The following is a 15,942-nucleotide window of genomic DNA, read 5'->3' as shown; positions in this document are numbered from 1 at the left end:
TACATACGAGGCAAAAAAAACTGTCTACCTTGGGCTTGCAGTATGAAAAAATACATGCTTGCCCAAATGATTGCGTACTGTATATAAAGGAATATGAGAACCTTTCTAAATGTCGTACTTGTGGAGTATCACAATAGTAGAAAAAAGATGGTTCTAAAGAAAAATATAGGAAATGGATTTCTGCAAACTTTTTATGGTATTTCTCACTCATCCTTAGATTTAAGTGACTATTCTAATCACTTCAAATTGCCAAGGACTTAACTTGGCATGCAAACGAAAGAGAAATTGATAGCAAGCTTCGTCATCCATCTGACTCACCAGCTTGGAAGTTAGTGGATGATAAATGACCTTCCTTTGCATCTGAATCTAGAAATCTTTGTCTTGCCCTTTCAGCTGACAGAATCAATTCACATAGCTCTCTAAGTAGTACATACAATTGTTGACTAGTTGTCCTTATAACTTATAATCTTCCTCTGTCGTTGTGTATGAAAGAAAATTCATGATGTTATCATTATTGATTTCCGGGCCACAATAACCAGGGAATGACATTAATGTGTTCCTACCACTAATAATTGAGGACTTACAATCTTTATGAGCTATTGGTGTTGAGGCATATGATGCCTATAGAAAAGAATTCTTCAACTTGCGAGCTATCTTGCTATGGATAATCAATGACTTTCCAGCTTATGGAAATTTGTCTGGGTGTATGAAAAAAGGGTATTATACTTGTCCAGTTTGTAGGGAAGACATAACCCCCTGCAGATTATTACATAGTAAGAAAAATGCTTATATGGACTATAAGCATTTTCTTTTTGAGAACCATGAATGTTGATTTCAAAAAAAGGCCTTCAACAATGAGGTGGAAGAATGAGACCCAACTAAACTATTGACAGGCCATGATGTGTGGGAACAAGTTAAATGTATCAAGAACAAATGGGGAAAAAGAACAAGCAAGAAGCGAAAAAATATTGAGGATAGTAATACGAGCAACTGTTGGAAGAAGAAGTCAATATTCTTTGATTTAGAGTACTGGATATAGTTGCTTATTCGACATCAATTAGATGTTATGCATATTGAAAAAAAATGTGTGTGAAAACATCTATGGCACATTGTTGAATATTCCGGGAAAAACAAAGGATGACCTTAAATCAAGAATAGATCTTCCTTGGACCATTGAAAATTAGAGATAAATTGGCACCTGATTTCTCAAACAATAATCATATTAAGCTTCCTCCTTAACTAGAGAGAAGAAGAAAATATTTTGTGAATGTTTGAGAAACATTGAGGTTCCTGATGGTTATTCTTCTAATATGAAAAATATGGTATCTTTAAAGGAATGTAAGCTGTAGGGTCTCAAATCACATGATTGTCATGTGCTTCTGCAACAGCTTCTTACTGTTGCATTACAAATAATATTACCTGACCATGTACGTGTTGTAATAATCAGATTTGTTTTTTAATTCTATATGTGCTACGGTGATTGATATCAGTGAACTGGATGAAATGGAAAAGGACATCGTGGTGACATTATGTTTGTTGGAAAAATGCTTTCCACATTCCTTTTTTGACATAATGGTTCACTTATTAGTCCATATTGTCCATGAGGTCAGACTTTGTGGTCCTATTTATCTAAGATAGATGTATCCATTTGAGAGGAATATGAAAACACTCAAAGGATACATTTGTAACCATTATCGGCCTGAAGGGTGCATTGTAGAATGCTATATTGCAGAAGAAGCTCTTGAATTTTGTGTTGAGTACTTATCCAATATGCAAATGATTAGGAATCCACATGGGCACATGACAAACTTATTAATCCAGATGCTTATAGGTGGTGGGAAATCTATATTATTGTTGAATATAAGTTGTTATCTTAAGCTCATTTGTACATGTTGCAAAATACTGAAGAAGTTCAACTCCTCATTAGGTATTTGTAACTAAAATTCATGATTTCACTTAACATTCATTTATTTTCAGCTCCAAAATTTCATTGTTTTATTTCTTGTTAGTGAGCATATGGAGCATTTACAAGGTCAGTTTCCACATAAAATAAAAAACCAAAAATGGTTGAACGAGCAACAGAATCGCTCTTTTACGGATTGGTTATCACAAAAGGTCAATATTTTGACTAATCCTTGCACTCATCAGAATTTCTTTCGTCAAATAATTCATTTATCAAACTCATAATGTTTATTATAACATGTTAGGTCTCTAATCTGATGGACGATAATGAAAATGTATTAGATACAATACGGTGGTTAGCCCAAGGACCTCACCCACATATGCAAAAGTATAGTGGTTATCGTATCAATGATTTTCAATTTCTAACATGGAAACGTAATGAGATCGAGTGACCTAAAATTGTGGTGTGATTTTTATTGCAGAAACAATGCAAATAACCACTTCAAAGGACCAAAATCCTAAAATTAGTGATATGGTCTATTATGGAGTGATTGATGAGATTTGACAACTTGACTACCATATGTTTAAGATTACTTTATTCAAGGGTGATTAGGTAAAAGATAGGGGTGGTGTAAAAGTTGATTAGCTTGGCTTCACGTTGGTGGACCTCCATCGATTAGGCCATAAGTCCGATCCTTTTATTTTGGCTTCACAAGCCAAACGAGTATTTTATGCTACTGACCCAGTTGATAATAAATGGTCAGTTGTTTATTTCATGCCTTTTAGAGGTATTCCCAATTTTGGAAATAATGTGGATGTGCATAGTACGAAGGAGCGCGTTCCTTTCACCAAAGAATTACCAAGTGTAATTATAATTGATGTATGTAATGACGACAATCAAGCAGTCGATGTACGGGCAGGTTGTGAGGTCATTGAGATTGAACAATGACATGATCAACATTTTAGGGTATTAGTTAAAAGGTATTATATATTGAATTGTAATTATTATTTTACTTGTAATTAATCTGCATTTTACATTATTTTTTTATGGCAAGCTAATACTTTGATTTTTTTTCTTGGCTCTTTTACTAACCAAGCTGATGTTAAAATTTCTCTTAGCTCTTTTTAGGTATTAAACAATGTATTTTGATGATGAACCTATCAGCGATAAAGAGAAGCAGGGTTACTCCAATGAAGATGATCAAGTGCCAAAAGGAGATGATGGCTTTAACGATTTACTTCATTCTTCTACTCATTTGGAGAATGATGAAAATGCACAACTTGGAAATGAAGAGGATCAATTTTCAAAAGGTTTATCATCACAAAAAAGCTTGACTCTTAATCCTGATAATAAGAATTTGAGGACTGAAAATGGGAATTAGAGGTATTCCCAATTTTGGAAATAATGTGGATGTGCATAGTACGAAGGAGCGCGTTCCTTTCACCAAAGAATTACCAAGTGTAATTATAATTGATGTATGTAATGACGACAATCAAGCAGTCGATGTACGGGCAGGTTGTGAGGTCATTGAGATTGAACAATGACATGATCAACATTTTAGGGTATTAGTTAAAAGGTATTATATATTGAATTGTAATTATTATTTTACTTGTAATTAATCTGCATTTTACATTATTTTTTTATGGCAAGCTAATACTTTGATTTTTTTTCTTGGCTCTTTTACTAACCAAGCTGATGTTAAAATTTCTCTTAGCTCTTTTTAGGTATTAAACAATGTATTTTGATGATGAACCTATCAGCGATAAAGAGAAGCAGGGTTACTCCAATGAAGATGATCAAGTGCCAAAAGGAGATGATGGCTTTAACGATTTACTTCATTCTTCTACTCATTTGGAGAATGATGAAAATGCACAACTTGGAAATGAAGAGGATCAATTTTCAAAAGGTTTATCATCACAAAAAAGCTTGACTCTTAATCCTGATAATAAGAATTTGAGGACTGAAAATGGGAATTAGAGGTATTCCCAATTTTGGAAATAATGTGGATGTGCATAGTACGAAGGAGCGCGTTCCTTTCACCAAAGAATTACCAAGTGTAATTATAATTGATGTATGTAATGACGACAATCAAGCAGTCGATGTACGGGCAGGTTGTGAGGTCATTGAGATTGAACAATGACATGATCAACATTTTAGGGTATTAGTTAAAAGGTATTATATATTGAATTGTAATTATTATTTTACTTGTAATTAATCTGCATTTTACATTATTTTTTTATGGCAAGCTAATACTTTGATTTTTTTTCTTGGCTCTTTTACTAACCAAGCTGATGTTAAAATTTCTCTTAGCTCTTTTTAGGTATTAAACAATGTATTTTGATGATGAACCTATCAGCGATAAAGAGAAGCAGGGTTACTCCAATGAAGATGATCAAGTGCCAAAAGGAGATGATGGCTTTAACGATTTACTTCATTCTTCTACTCATTTGGAGAATGATGAAAATGCACAACTTGGAAATGAAGAGGATCAATTTTCAAAAGGTTTATCATCACAAAAAAGCTTGACTCTTAATCCTGATAATAAGAATTTGAGGACTGAAAATGGGAAAATTGTTGTAAGATACAATAAATATGGTGTTCCTGTTCTAATCATCTTCAAGGATTGGAGATTAGTGCCGGATAAATATAAAGAAGCATTGTGGTCATTTGTTCAGGTATAAAATATGTTTTTTGTTAACGTTTCGATACTATAACCTAGTTTATCTACTGTTTTTCATACAATAAACGTTGGAAAAATGTTATTATGCAGGGGAAATTTATCATTCATGAACAAAGTAAAATGCAGGTGTTGCAATCTATTGGAAAATCGTTCAAGAATTTTAAGTACACTTTGACTAATGGGTACATTTTGCCAAATAAGAATGATCATAAAAAGTTACGGAAACCTCCTTTGCGATACTACTGCATAAGACAAGACTATTGGGACTCGCTCGTCAAAGATCGTATTGATGATAAGTTTGAAGTACGTAAATTAAATCTTATTCAATATTTTCTCTCGGGAAATTTTAGTTAAATGCTATATGATATTAACGATTGAGTATAACATTGCATTGATATTGGTTTGTGATTTATGGTAGAAAATAAGGAAGAAGAAATAAAAAAATGTGTGCTAGTAACAAGTATAACCATTGTTTGAGTAAAAAAGGATATGCTGGACTATGGGAAGAAATTGTACGTAATGTTTATATTCTGGTTGCTTCCATTTGAAAGTTACAGTAGGTTTTTAAATATATATGTTTGTTTGCATTCGTTTGCTTGTATTATTTGCCAACATTTTCATTAAGAATAGTTTGAGGGGGCTTCTAATTTACTGCCCAACTTTAATTTTTCAAAGTGCTGAAACTTGTCTCAGTGAAGATCAAATAGACAGAAGTGTAGCTTGGATCAGAGGTAGGAGAAAAAAAATAGGGGATATCATCCTAATGTTTAACTTATCGTTGATAGCCAGTGCTGGTTTGTATATATGCTATAGCAAAAATTCTGTTTTTTATATCAATATTTGATAAAAGGTGTCATTGAATAATACCTAGATGAAGGCTCGATGGAATGTAAAAAAAGTATCTTTAAGTTGAGATGGAAGAAATGATTTGCTTGCAAAAGCTTTTGGGAAAGCCCCAAAAAATGGCCATATGCAAGTGACCAGCAAGTTTGTAACCCCATCTCTTTATTTTGACACTCCACGTAATTATGATCCGATGGAAAAGGATAGATCGAAGTTGGAAGACTGGTTGGCAAAGCACACTGCAGATATTGAAGAGTTGTGGAAGAAAATTAGAAGGAAACCTAGGCACTCTGACATCGGCAACTCTAATACACCAATGAAGAGTGATCACAGGCATGATGGAGATCTCGAGATGAATGCTAAAGCCACTGCAGTTAATGAACAGAAGGTACTGCACAAACTATTTTGTTCTACATCATGATAAAGATAAAAGATAATTACCCTAAATTTCTTGTTTTTTAATCATGGAAATGGCCTTATAGGTTTCAAAACATAACTTAAAATCAACAACATCTCTAAGAAAGAATGGTGGGGATCTAAAAATGAAAAATAGCAGCCCCAACAAGAAAAAGCATAAAACAACAAAGAAGATATTAGAAGACTTTGGCAAATTCCTTGAGACTCCAAAGAAAAGAAAGGGCAGCCCCAACAAAAAAAGACACAAAACAACAAACAATGAGCTGGGAGATTTTGGCAATCTCCTTGAAACTCCAAACACGAGATTTGGCAGCCCCAAAAAGAAAAGTCAACAGACAGCAATGGAAAAAAAAGCAATGGACAAACCTGATAAAGCATTGGTTGAGAAGACCAAACTTGAAGTTTATCGTGATGCTGGCCCTGTAGTTCAAAGAAGAAAGACAAGGCAAGCAACTGCTCATCACCAATAAAATGCTACGGTGAATCCAAGATTCAAATTCTTTTTAGGCTTATGTGACATGAAGTTGCCTGCCATTGGAAATTACCTTCCTCATCCACTTGATAATGAGGTATTTGAAAGTAAATGTCTGGCTTGTATCAGGGGGGATGATTGTTATGCATTGGCTACCATGGAATGGTTAGGCCTTAATCACATGCATATCTATATGGCGTAAATAATTTCTTTTTCCTTTTTTAATTATCAAAATCTATTAAAAGATTATATAAATATTTAATTCTTACTTTTTGTGTGAATATCAGTTGCTTATATGACAAGATTCTGGCTGATAAAATGGGCAAACCATTTGGCTTCATGAATCCTAGTCATGTTAGCCCCAACATAGTTGAAAATGCACTTAAAACCCGCATAACAAGGACACAAGCAATTGCTAATTGTTTGGCCAAAGCTCGCCCCTCTCAATTTATATTCATTCCTTACAATCCTGGGTATTTTCATTTTCATTAATAAGCAGGTTGTTAATTTTCATTTCTCCTTACTTACAAGTTGTTGCTCAATTATAGCGCTTATTGGATTATTGTTGTGATCGATGTGACTGCAAAGACTGGATATTTCATGGATCTGCAAGGAAATAGTAGGAATATCATTGTTAAATCATCATAGAATGTTACGTCTATTATAAACATTTTAGTAATTCTAACAGTAAGTTTTAAACTCCTAGTGGGATCAACATGTTCCCAACAACGAGCTGTAAAAAAGGAGTGCACCCTGAATTCAAAATTGTACAGGTAATGCAATTTACTTTTTCATATCATTTTAATTAACTACATGTTATAACTTTTTAGGTACTTAGATTGAGTTTTATTATTGTAGGTTCCAAAACAACCTGGTTCTTATGAGTGTGGATATTATGTCATGTTGTATATGAGGGATATTATTACTAATCCTAGTTTATTGTGTTGGGGAAAAATCAGGTTTTTAAATTTTTATAAAACCTTTTGAAGATCGCTCTCATATAATATATAAGAATTTGTATTCTAGAAATCGTACCTGGAAAATCCGATTTGGATTTTTCCGTTGAAGTAATTTAGGCTCCTAGATCACGATCCGCCACCACCACTCCTGTTAGATCACGATCCGTCACCACCACGCTTGTTAGATCACGAACTGTCTCCAATGATCTTCCAGGTTATGACTCAGGTTCAATCTACACTTGACGTGTGGGCGCCTTTATCACTACCAAAGCAACTAGCACGAGAAAATTTTTCTCTCAACAATCAAGAGAAAAATCTTATTCTCTGATCTGTATAAAGTGGCTTCTTTATTTTTCTTTAGGGAAAAATAAGCCTTTTATATCACCCTTTAGTGAAAACCCTAGGCTCCAAATAATGCTCTAAATAAAACTCACGTTATTTTCTTTTTCAATAGGGGACCCACCTTGTAAAATAACATAAGGCCCCTTATACAAAAGCTAATTAAATGGAGCCTCCCACTAAATGATATATTTAGGCTTTTGACCCAAATAGCTAGTTATCTTACTTATTAGTCCAGTAGTGGTACAGTCAATTAAATGAGCTAACCCGGGGATCATTTGGGAACATACAATAGTGGCTACAATAATTAGGCCTGTAATTAAACTAGCCCAATTATTTAATTCCAAATCTACTCCACTAAAAGATTGGAACTGACTTCCATAATTGTATGCTCGAATAATAATTCGCCCCAAGCCACATTGATTTCTTTACTGCACAATCCTTTGTACCACATCGTTAATTAAATTGATATCTCAACTGTCCAATCAATTTAATAACATCTTATTCCTTGATCCTTACTGGTTTTCTCTAATGATCATTTTCAACATACTAAATATGTTGACACACTCTGGTCAGAGAATTCTATGATCAAGTACCGAAAACCTATCAAGAGATGTGTTGTACAAATTCTATATTGTTAATCCATAACTCCAATTCTCATAATTGCTCCCACCAAGATACCGGGTAATCTTGACCACAAGGATGTGTCGTGCCCATTGGTAACTCAAATGAAATAACAATCACAATCATGAAATCATAATTAACTCAAGATTAAGATTACAATAAAATCAACGCCTATGAGATTTAATAAGTCTGACAGTTATTACAAAGTTAATTAAATCTCATATGTGATCCTGTTCAATGTAGTCGTACTACATCAATAAATTCATACATGATTAAGACAAATCATTCAATGAATTTATTACAGTTTATACCTAAATAAAGTGCCCAACTTTATTTATCAACTGCGAACTAAATTTATTTAATCATAAGATAACTTGTATTTATGTCTTCTGTGAATCCACATGGTGATCACATAAATACATATAATATGATTAAATGGACTTTAATACAAATATTAATGCAATTAAGATATTTGAATAAAATACCTCATTTATTTTATTAATCAGAAAAATTATTTATTACAATTAAATAAACACATATGCTTTTAAAGAGCATATTTTCCCAACATATTGCTCAACAATGTAAGTGATATGTTTTATGTCCATCATTGGTTAATATTTTTTGTCCATCATAATTGTTATTAAATCATTTGGCCATTTGCAGTTTAACAACAAACCAGTTTACACTCAGGCATAAATGGATGAGGTACGGTATGAATGGATGAACTATGTCTGAATGCTCACATAAGGTGATGAGCTGTTCATTAAGTACTTTGGTTAGTGCAGGCTTGTTTTGGGTTCTCATGTTCATTTACTTGGCTGCATTAGCTTGGTTTAAGAGCCAGTTTTGATATGTCAATATAATGTATAGTTGTTTTGGGTTGAGCTTGTAATTATACTGGATTAGATTGGTTTGGTTTTGATGCTTCTTAAATGGAAACATGCCTTTTTGGAAATTTGAATGTAATGTCAGTATCAAACTACGTTTAGTTGATTGTTCTTGACGTGCTGATGTTAATTCAAGCAGGGTTTATTGAGATTGCAATTTGGTGCTTTATTAAGCTGATTGTTACTAGTTTATTGGGATGGTTTCGTCAAGTAGTGTTGTTGATTTTAGTTGTGTTGATGGTGGTTTATAAAATCTGATTCAAGATTCTTCATTTAAGGAATTGTAATCGTTATTTTAGGAAACAAATTAATAACTGATGAAGTATTTATTTAACTATAATTATTGTAGTTATTTTATTTCATAACAGGATTATAATCTATGAAACTTTTGGATATGAATTTGAGAATTATTGTATATGAATTATATATGTATGTATGTATGTATGTATGTATGTATGTATGTATGTAAAGTTATATATATGTATATATAATAATTTAAAAGATATATTTTAATTTCTGCCAAACATAATAAAAAATGGCGCCAATTTAATTGTTTCTAGCCAAAAACAATATTTAAAAATCAATGATGGTTGCTCAACTATCATGCCATGCGGAAGATGACAGATAATACCTGTCATAAAGAGTTTTTTTTTTTTTAGTAGTGAGGATTACATAAATATAAGACTCCAAAAAAATATTTAGAGAGCATTAAACCATAGCCAAGCACTTCAACTAGAGTGCTTTTCCCAATAGAGTTTCCGTCGACAATAAGAATTGGATCTTCACTTTCCTGGATGACACGACCGTCATAAATAAATGTATACTCACCGTTCATATGTGGTAGCGGCGATTTGTGTTGAAGTATGCTTGTTAGCAAAAGCAAAGCTGACAATTATGTCGCAACACTTCATGGAGATTGATCGGAAATGCAAAAGTGATTTTGTCGGCAATTTCAAGAATATTTCATAGATGATATCACCAGAAACTACCACTTTAATGTCTAGATCCATTTTCTTTTCTTTTCTTTTCTTTCAACAATTATTGGGATTACCATTTCCTTTTTTTTTCAACAATTATTAATATTAATCCCAGTTATCACTAGACCTTCACAAGAATCTATAATTCTCTCTCTAACTCTCGCTCTAGTTTTTTTTTTTATTTTTTTCTGTATAACTGTCACAACAAAGATCGTAGAGAACCACCCTTTATATACGCTTAGAATCCAAAACTCAGCAGGAATCCTAACATTTAAAGAATTAGTAAATTGGAGATGACCTGTCACATGAGGATTTTAGTTTTAGGATGACAAATCGCACGATTATTTAAGTATAAAACTGTTGGACATAAGCTCTTTCTGAAAACTATAAACGACATGTCATACGATGTGTTTTGAGATTATATCTCAAACTATAATACATTGTTATGATATCTAAGAAAGAAACCCACCGCACCTAAAATTTATATATTAACTGATCACTTTTTATGAGGAGTAGAATTTTTTCCTTATTTAATAATGATTGCTTTTATTGCAATATTGTTATTGTTAAATAAACCCACAAAATTCCTATATAAACACCATTATTAAATGTTTAGAACGTGCTAGATTTTCCCCTAAAATATGACAAACTTTGGCACTCAAGAAACCTTTACATATTAGAAATTTTAGAAAAGATTATAATTCCTTTGATCAAGCAACGAATCAAGTGAAATTAAGCTAATCAAATATCACATAATGGCTGGTGTCACGGGGTTTTGTCTGTAAATCGAGCAACTTATATGATGGTGCTAAGTCCCACTTAGCCAGCCACTTGACAACACCAATAAAAGCAACCCACAAGGCCCGTAACTGGGTTTATCGCAAGACACTGACCAAACCAACAACAAAGAACAGGAAACCAAGCAATAAAAACACATAATATATATATTTTTTATGGAGGCGCTAACTCCCAGCTTTTTTGTTCAATCAATAAGAAAAGATTACAAACCATCTCTAGGCTTTGTTTGCTCATAGATTTCACTTATTCTACCAAAATCCCACGCTCACATTCACCCTCACTAAGCATGACTTTAGGAAGCATATCTACACTCCCCAAAGATAGGCGACAATTTGCCTACTAGCCTAGAAGCAAGGAAGTGATGGAACAAACCACCATAACCCACTTCCCTTGTTTCTCTCCACGTTTCTAGGCATCATCTCTAAGTCCATGTCTTCTATTAGCTGCACTAACAACTGCCCACTCATGCTTGTTTTTAGGACCCATTTGGCAACTCTAGACCTCAATTAGTTACACTCACTACTACAAAAATGACTTTTACTGACACTTTGTTTCTGACACTTTGAAAAAAATGTCAGTAATTACCTAACTATGCACCATTTTCTGCTTTTAACAAATAAATGTCACAAATTATTAATACTAATGTATCAGTAAATTAAATATTAGAGATCACTGATACTTCAGCATCAGAGATCTAAAAAAAATCATTAAAATGTGTTTTGATTTTAACTCGAACCTGCGACTTCTAAAACTCAAAACTTTTACGTTTAGATTGCAAACCACTGGACCCCATAAAATTGAGTTAGAATTACAATGTTATATAAAATATTAACATATAAAAAACCAAACCCTAATTCCCCTTTTCCATTGTGCAATAGAGCCCATGCCGCAGCTGCTGCATAATATCCTTGCCTTTCTTGACTTCTTCTTCTCTATCGTGAAAGATGCCGAATGACAAGGCCCAAACGCCCACGTCCACGGCCGCGCCCAACCCCCACGGCTGCGCCCACCCCCACACCGTTGCCACTGTCACTTCCGTTCAAGTGGTTCGACACTGCAGGTACTAAATTAAGAATTTAAAACATGTAAAACGAAAGTAAAACATATCCCAAACTTAGCAATTGTCCCCGTCTCGCTGTCTTTTATACACACAAATCTCTAACCCAAACTCAAACCCAAAACTGTCTCTTGCCTTTCTCTTTCTCTTTCTCTTTCCTTTTTCTCTTCTCGATCTCTTTCCTTTTTTTTCTGTCCATTCACAAATTCGTTCATTTAACTCAAATAGATAATATAAAGCTAAAACCCTAAGTGAGGCTTTTATTCCCTTTTTCCTTTTTTTTTCCCAAATTGAAAAACAGACCAAAACCGTAATCGAGGCTTCTTTCATCAATTTTTTTTTCTTTTTATGGTCAAATTTCTCTTTTTTTTGTTCAATATTCAAAACCCATTTTCTTGAATTTGAATAAAATTATTGAGAAATTAGTTAATTTTCTTGCTATGGAAGGGATACCACACCTTATACGTAGACCTGTGAAGGAGATTTTCAATGACTTTAAGGGCAAACATGTTGCCTTGATTAAGGCTTAACTGCTAGTAATGGCTTAATATTTTATTTTCTTTGTCAAATTAATTAATAGATTTGTTTTATTTTAGCTTATGATTATTGGGGTTTTTTGTTAATTTAATTTTCTGGGTTGTTGTAGATGTTGAGAAATTCTCCCAGTAGTGCAGTCTTGGTGGGATTTCTTTTCCATATCTATTTTTTGTTTATTTAATTGTAATTTGAATTTTTTTTTCTTTTTTTCCTATATTTCTATATTATATAGATTGAATGGCTGTGTATTTCATAATTATTACGTGTTATTTATTGCTCTGTTTCATGTAAAGATAGGAAATTATGTTATAGAAACCAACATGTTTATTTTTTTATTTTTTTCAGTTGGAAGATTTTTAATAGAGACAATGACTATGATATGAATTAACTAAGTTCATGCTTGTCTGAATGTTTTGAGATTGCACAAAGTTCATGATTTGTCTTTAATTCAAGAAGAAAATGCTTGTTTTTAGGTAGTTTTGCTTGTTGTAGCACTTGAAGACTTACATTTTCTTTGTTCATTTGCACGGTTAGTTTCGCTCTTATTCAGAAATTTATGTGTTTCCTCACTTGCATGGTCATTAATTCATTCCATAATTTTTCTTCTGTAAACACACTTTTATTTTCCTTTCACTAGTTTGAAGGAATTTATTTTTTTAAAATAAAAAATTCTAAAGATTGGAATGAATTGAAATTGTTGCTATAATGTACTTTCTTTGCTGCTGAAGTTCAAGGAATGTCTATTTAAATGAACTAGAACTTGAAAAATCTTGAAGTGTTGTTGTACCCATAGACTTCATTTTTTTCCTGCACATTACACTTATTTTGTTCATCTTCTTACCTTCAATTTGTCGTAGAGGTTAACAATGCTTGACGAGAAATGCAGGTTTGCATTTACTGCGGCTGAATCTCATGAACAAGAAGTTGGCAAACTGCGATCTATATTTTTTCCTCAAATTCATAGTTGAATTCATAGTAAGCTCAAAGCAATTGATTGAGGGAGAAAATAAATTGAGTTTTATTTATTAGCATAATTTTTGTTATTTAGTGCTTTACACTCTTCATGACAACTTCAGCGATCTTGTCCTATTACCTTAAGGTACTACTGGATATTTGAGAAAAAATTAAAAATGATTAAGCTTATCTTTCTTTGATGATAGAATTACAATATTTCTTCTCACTTATTATAGTTCTTCTGGGGAGTTTCCTTCTTTTGATTTGTTTCTTAATGTCACTAAGAACAGCCAAGAATCTATTTGTTTAAAGTTGATATGTTGAGTTTATTGTTGAGGGTTTGAATGCCTCAGTGTTTTCTATTTTTCTATTTATTCTTCTCTTGGTGTGTGATACTTCAATAGCCTTTTTTTGTGGACTCCTTTTTGACATTTTGTAATTATTGTTCTTATTAATACTAATTTCTCTGTTTCCTATAAAAAATAAATAAATAATGAAGGATAGGTATAAATATTATAAGCATTTATTGGAAAATAAAACTATGCAGCTTATTTAGTTGTTTTCCTATTTAGTGATAAATTAAAATTTTTGGCTTAATTATATTCGGATATATAAACACCAAGTTTTCAGTGTTAAAATTATTGAATTGTTAATACTGAATCTTTTTTCAATTTCAGTTAAAAAAAAAAAAAGGCCCTTCTTTTTTCTATCTTCAAATTTTGTGTGATAGAAGTATACTGTTGGGCCTTTCTTATCAACTTTAGCTTTTGGGATTATTGTTGGTTTAACTTTAGAATTATTTGACCCAGAGATTTTATGTTCCATTAAATAATAACACTCAATACACTGGATTTAGTTCATGTTTATTAAATGTGGATTTTTATGTGAGACGGTACAAGTATTGGGGATTAGTGGTCTCTCAACATTATGATCGAAAACTAGCCCTCACTGCCAATTTGTATTTTAAGCCCAATACTCAATCCTTGATCACTATCAAACTTCCACAATCATTTCTTCTTCATATTCTTATAAATCAGCCTCAAACTCCAACGAAAAACCTAAGCCATTCTCTGTAAGGGGTAAGCGTCTGTTCTTGTTTGGATGAAGGTGCCAAGTTTTATTTTGCTCTTTAACGTTAACAAGTCAATTCCCATGATGTGTTAGGTGATTTGTTTGTTTCATGCTGTTTATTTCCTCATCTTTTTTTTCTTCTATCTACTGTTTCTTTATGAATTTACCTCTAGGCATTTTTGCAGTTGCTTACTATGAAATACAATGGGCTTATGCTATATTTTTGTAAAAATAACTATGTAATTCAATCTCCAAATTAGTTAATCTTTGTAGTTGGCTTTGTCTTTGACTGTTTTTTATATCAATTAATTTGTTTCATTGTGTGCGGGTTAATTTCTATTGTTGGAGCCATGAGTCTGCTGAACACATTTTTCCTAACAGAGGTTTGGGATATGGACTTGCCCAATTTTCGTCTGTTTTGTTTCTAGGTTATTATGTAAAAATTTTATAATGGTTTGCTTTGCTTTGGGTTATTATGTAAAAACTTTGTAGTGGTTTGCCTCAAATGTTTCTGTTATTATGTCTTTGGTCTTATCCTGAGATACGCTATATTCTTATTCCTCAATTTTTACCCCTGGATTGTTTAATGAGTTTCTAATTTTGGATGTATACTAATAAATCTCCATTTATCTTTCTTAATCCTTAGGATTTTTTATTTTTTATTTTTGTATTCTACTTAAGTTGAGTTGTGTATAGATCTGTAGGAAAATCCACTCAAATTCAATTCTTAGCAAATAAATATTCTTCACAATACTACCTATTACAATTAGCTTGCACTAAGAGAGCGATGTATTGTTTTTGCCCCATTCTTTGTTAGTCTCTTTGAACACTGAAATTGGCCTGATTGTTTTTTCTCCCAAAAATCCAAGAATTATTTTTTGTGGTATACTAATTGATTTTATGTACTTGTAGGTGGGAAAAGAACAATGAAGCTACTTGTGGATGTTCAATGACATTATGTGCTTCTTTTTGTTGGTTAATATTTGTTGAATCTTAACTTAGTACTTGGTTGTTAAGAGCTTGTCCAAGACTTAATTTAGTACTTATATTTTTCTTTTCCAAACAATGATGTAGTTGAATTATATGAATTTAAGTGATGTATTTGAGATGTTTCTTATGCAATTGTGTTGCGAGATTTTGTATATTTAATATATTTTGAGTTTTCTTTCAGTTGTAAAACAAATAGGAAAATATAATTAAAATCAAAGTATACTATTAACCAAAAGAATCATAACATCACTAAATACTGACACTAAATGTTTAAAATGACAGTAATAATTTTTGATGTTATTGAGTCAGTGTGCTCTTGATATTGTAGTCTCATAAATTACTGACATCTAAATAGTATCATTAAATACTAATGCTATCGTGTCATTATTTTAGTGATACTATAATGACATGAATTACTGACACAAAAATCGCTG

The sequence above is a fragment of the Citrus sinensis genome, chromosome 6, assembly GCF_022201045.2.
Source record: "Citrus sinensis cultivar Valencia sweet orange chromosome 6, DVS_A1.0, whole genome shotgun sequence".
Lineage (NCBI taxonomy): Eukaryota > Viridiplantae > Streptophyta > Magnoliopsida > Sapindales > Rutaceae > Citrus > Citrus sinensis.
This window is presented reverse-complemented; position numbering follows the sequence as displayed.